Source organism: Cryptomeria japonica, unplaced genomic scaffold (assembly GCF_030272615.1).
Source record: "Cryptomeria japonica unplaced genomic scaffold, Sugi_1.0 HiC_scaffold_156, whole genome shotgun sequence".
Taxonomy (NCBI): Eukaryota; Viridiplantae; Streptophyta; class Pinopsida; order Cupressales; family Cupressaceae; genus Cryptomeria; species Cryptomeria japonica.
Genome location: NW_026728978.1, coordinates 310441 through 315711, shown reverse-complemented (window position 1 = coordinate 315711; position 5271 = coordinate 310441). Strand labels below are relative to the sequence as shown.

The 5271-nt window shown below is 63.3% G+C and overlaps 1 non-coding gene across 1 annotated transcript; it reads left to right on the top strand.

The window, feature by feature from the left end:
• Positions 1-1072: 1072 nt before the first annotated feature.
• Positions 1073-1191, top strand: LOC131866888 (5S ribosomal RNA). The gene has a single exon (XR_009365487.1). It is a non-coding gene; the product is annotated as a 5S ribosomal RNA (ribosomal RNA).
• Positions 1192-5271: the final 4080 nt, after the last annotated feature.

Here is a 5271-nt window from a genome sequence, read left to right as displayed (position 1 = left end):
GGTGGGTGGCAAGTAGCCAAGTTGCGTGCCAAGGTGGGTGTCGGGGTGGGTGCCAAGGATCCAAGGTGGGTGCCAAGGAACCAAGGTGGGTGTCTGGGTGGGTGCCGAGGTGGGAGCCAGGGTGGGTCCCAAGGTGAGTGCAAAGGTGGGTGCCAGGGTCAAGGTGAGTGCCAATGTGGGTTCCAAGGTGCCAGGGTCAGGGTGAGTGCCAATGTGGGTTCAAAGGTGCTAAGTTGGGTGCGAGGTTGGGTGCGAGGGTGGGTGGGTGCCAAGGTGTGCTAGGTGGAAGCCCGGGTGGGTCGGCATCCCATGGGTGTCGAGTTGGGTGCCTGATGGGTGCTTCTTGTCAAGTTTTAGTCGTCGGGACTCATTTCGAGCCTTAGAGGTCGTTTCTTGTCCGGTTGCCCTGTCTTCGACCTGGGAACCCAATTTTGGTCCTCGGGTCCCATTTTTTTTTGTCTCGCATCCCACTTTTGGCCTGTGGCCTTTTCGGGGTCGATTCTCGTTTTGGGCATCAGAGCATGTTTCTTCTCCTAAAACCCAATATTTGTTTATTAAGTCTCGGAACACATTTTTGTTCTCGTGGACCCATCATGGGTCTTGGAACGCATTTGTGGTCCTTGGGTCCCATTTTGCATCCCGAAACTTGTGTTTTGGTGCTTGATCCCTATTTTGGGTGCCCACCTTGCACCAAGTGCGCACCCGGGGCAAACCGAGCGCCTTGGTGCACCGGGGCAAGATCGAGCGTGCACCCGAGGCGCCCCGAACATGCACCAAGGTGCACTCGGCCCACATGTGAGCGCAGGTCGTTGCGCCCGAGGTGGTGTGTGGGCACCGCGTTGCAGACGGGACACTGCACGCACACGACGCCCCCTCCAGGTGCACGCACGTAGGCCGGGCCGGGTGCACACCCGACGCCCTAGCAAGGTGCGCGCACCCGGGCAGGGCTCACACTTGGCGAACGGGGCGCACTTCGCGAGGGAGGGTGTGCACCTCGACGGGGGTGGGTGGCCGGGGTGGATTCGCACGTGGGTCGCGGTTTGCTAAGTACACACTGCGACAAGCTCATAACGGGTGCGATCATACCAGCGTTAGTGCACCGGATCCCATCAGAACTCCGCAGTTAAGCGCGCTTGGGCCGGAGTAGTACTGGGATGGGTGACCTCCCGGGAAGTCCCGGTGTTGCACCCTTTTTTAGTTTTTCGCCGGGCGTCGCAATGCTATTTGAATAAACCTTTTGCCCGTTTGCGTTCTCGTCGGGGCCGGGCCGGGCCGGGGTGCGCTGCCCGCACTACCGCGCGCGCGGGGGCGACACCGAGCGCGCACCCGAGGCGCCCCGAGCACACAGGCCACGGTGCAACCCGGGCGTTGTGCGCGCACCCCGGTGCGCCCGAGGTGCTGCGCGCGCACCCAGGTGAAATCGGTGTGCACCTCGGCCAGTGCGCGCTCGGTCGAGTCGCGCACGTTGGCCAAGGTGCACGGTGATGTTTCTTACTCTAAGGTTCCGCACCAGACGCCCGGGACAGGTGAGCGAAGCTGGGCGGGGCCGGGTGCGCGGCCGGGGCAGGTGCACGCAGCTGGAGAGAGCTTTGGAGCACACTTCGGAGCGCACCAATGATGCGCTCCATTCAAAAGTTTCCTGAAAAGGCAAAAAAAGTTGAGATTATAGAATTTCCCACTTGAGAGATTGTAAAAAAAAAAAATTTAAAATGAAGGAAACGCGGGTGCCAAGGTGTGCGCAGCCCAGCCAAGGTGTGCGCACCAAGGCGCCCACCCTGGCGAAGGTGCACGCAAGGTGCGCACCCGAGGCAAACCGGACAATTAACCCAACTTTCGACTTCGCGCGCACCTTGGAGCGCACTTCGGAGCGCTCCTTGGTGCGCACCAATCTTGGGCACCTCGGAGTGCACCATGGCGCCCACCAAGGTGCGCACCCGGGGCAAACCGAGCTCCGACTTCGTGCGCACCTTGGAGCGCACGAAAGGTGCGCACCATGGCGCCCACCAAGGTGCGCAGCCCAGCCAAGGCGTGCGCATCAAGGTGCGCACCCTGGCGAAGGTGCGCACCCGGGGCAAACCGAGCTCCGACTTCGTGCGCACCTTGGAGCGCACAAAAGGTGCGCAACCCAGCCAAGGTGTGCGCACCCCGGTCAAACCGAGCTCCGAATCGTGCGCACCAGAGGTGCACGCCATCGTGCGCACCTTGGAGCACACTTCGGAGCCCTCCTTGGTGCGCGCCGATGTTGCGCACCTCGGAGCGCACCCGGGGAAAACAATGCAATTAACCCGACTTTCGACTTCGTGGGCACCTCGGAGCGCTCTCGGGTTCGCACCTCGGAGCACACCGAGGTGCGCACCTTTGATGCGCTGCCTTCACCAATTTCCAGAAAAGGCAAGAAAACATTGAGAAGGTGTGCGCACCGAGGTGCCCACCCTGGCGAAGGTGCACGCGAGGTGCGCACCCGGGGCAAACCGGGCTCCGACTTCGTGCACGCCGCACCTTGGAGCACACTTCGGAGCGCTCCTTGGTGCGCACCAGGGCGCGCAACCCAGCCGAGGTGCCCACCCCGGCGAAGGTGCACGCGAGGTGCGCACCCGGGGCAAACCGGGCTCCGACTTCGTGCACGCCATGGTGCCCACCGCGGCGAAGGTGCACGCGAGGTGCGCACCCGGGGCAAACCGGGCTCCGACTTCGTGCACGCCGCACCTTGGAGCACACTTCGGAGCGCTCCTTGGTGCGCACCATGGTGCCCACCAGGGCGCGCAACCCCGCCGAAGGTGCACGCGAGGTGCGCACCCGGGGCAAACCGGGCTCCGACTTCGTGCACGCCGCACCTTGGAGCACACTTCGGAGCGCTCCTTGGTGCGCACCATGGTGCCCACCAGGGCGCGCAACCCCGCCGAAGGTGCACGCGAGGTGCGCACCCGGGGCAAACCGGGCTCCGACTTCGTGCACGCCATGGTGCGCACCGCGGCGAAGGTGCGCACCCGGGGCAAACCGGGCTCCGACTTCGTGCACGCCGCACCTTGGAGCACACTTCGGAGCGCTCCTTGGTGCGCACCAGGGCGCGCAACCCAGCCGAGGTGCCCACCCCGGCGAAGGTGCACGCGAGGTGCGTACCCGGGGCAAACCGGGCTCCGACTTCGTGCACGCCGCACCTTGGAGCACACTTCGGAGCGCTCCTTGGTGCGCACCATGGTGCCCACCAGGCCGCGCAACCCAGCCAAGGTGTGCGCACCAAGGTGCACGCGAGGTGCGCACCCGGGGCAAACCGGGGTCCGACTTCGTGCACGCCGCACCTTGGAGCACACATCGGGGCGCTCCCGGGTTCGCACCGGCGTTGCGCACCGTGGTGGGCACCTCGGAGCACACCAAGGTGGGCAGCGAGGTGCGCACCTTTGATGCGATGCCTTCACTAATTTCCATAAAAGGCAAAAAAAAAACGAGATTTTAAAATTTCCGTTTTGAAAGATAGTGAGAAAAAGGGAATGCTGGTGCCATCTTGAGCCCGCCCTGGTGCGCAGCCCAGCCAAGGTGTGCGCACCAAGGTGCCCACCCTGGCGAAGGTGCGCGCCCGGGCAATTAACCCAACTTCCAACTTCGCGCGCGCCAGGGTGGGAGCGCACCCAACAACCGGGCCTGGGAAGAGCCAATGCGAGAAACCCCACCAAACGCTCTGACAAAAAAAGAGGGGGCGCTCCAGTAACCCCGCTTCGGAGCGCACCCTGGGCAAACCCAGCCAAGGTGCCCACCCCGGCCAAGGTGCAGGCGAGGTGCGCACCCGGGGCAAACCGGGCTCCGACAACGTGCACGCCGCACCTTGGAGCACACTTCGTAGCGCTCCCGGGTGCGCACCTCAGAGCACACCAAGGTGGGCAGCGAGGTGCGCACCTTTGATGCGCTGCCTTCACTAATTTCCAGAAAAGGCAAAAAAAAAAGGAGATTTTAAAATTTCCGTTTTGAAAGATAGTGAAAAAAACGGAACGCGCGTGCCATCTTGAGCCCGCCCTGGTGCGCAGCCCAGGTAAGGTGCCCACCCTGGCAAAGGTGCGCACCCGGGCAATTAACCCTACTTCCGACTTCGTGCGCGCCAGGGTGGCAACCGGGCCTCGGAAGAGCCAATGCGAGAAACCCCACCAAACGCTCCGACAAAAAAAGAGGCGGCGCTCCAATAACCCCGCTTCGGAGCGCAGCCGGGGCAAACCCAGCCAAGGTGCCCACCCCGACGAAGGTGCACGCGAGGTGCGCACCCGGGGCAAACCGGGCTCCGACAACGTGCACGCAGCACCTTGGAGCACACTTCGAAGCACTCCCGGGTGCCCACCGGCGTTGCGCACCGTGGTGGGCAGCGAGGTGCGCACCTTTGATGCGCTGCCTTCACTAATTTCCAGAAAAAGGCAAAAAAAAATGAGATTTTAAAATTTCCGTTTTGAAAGATAGTGAAAAAAAAGGAACGCGGGTGCCATCTTGAGCCCGCCCTGGTGCGCAGCCCAGGCAAGGCATGCGCACCAAGGTGCCCACCCGAGGTGCACACCCGGGGCAAACCGGGCTCCGACTTCGTGCAGGCCGCACCTTGGAGCACACTTCGGAGCGCTCCTTGGTGCGCACCATGGTGCCCACCAGGGCGCGCAACCCAGCCAAGGTCTGCACACTAAGGTGCCCACCCCGGCGAAGGTGCACGCGAGGTGCGCACCCGGGGCAAACCGGGCTCCGACTTCGTGCACGCCATGGTGCCCACCGCGGCGAAGGTGCACGCGAGGTGCGCACCCGGGGCAAACCGGGCTCCGACTTCGTGCACGCCGCACCTTGGAGCACACTTCGGAGCGCTCCTTGGTGCGCACCATGGTGCCCACCAGGGCGCGCAACCCAGCCAAGGTGTGCGCACCAAGGTGCACGCGAGGTGCGCACCCGGGGCAAACCGGGGTCCGACTTCGTGCACGCCGCACCTTGGAGCACACATCGGAGCGCTCCCAGGTTCGCACCAGCGTTGCGCACCTTTGATGCGCTGCCTTCACTAATTTCCAGAAAAGGCAAAAAAAAACGATATTTTAAAATTTCCGTTCTGAAAGATAGTGAAAAAAACGGAACGCGGGTGCCATCTTGAGCCCTTCCTGGTGCGCAGCCCAGGCAAGTTGTGCGCACCAAGGTGCCCACCCTGGCGGAGGTGCGCGCCCGGGGCAAACCGGGCTCCGACTTCGTGCACTGCATGGTGCCCACCAAGGCGCGCAACCCAGCCAAGGTGCCCACCGCAGCGAAGGTGCACGCGAGGTG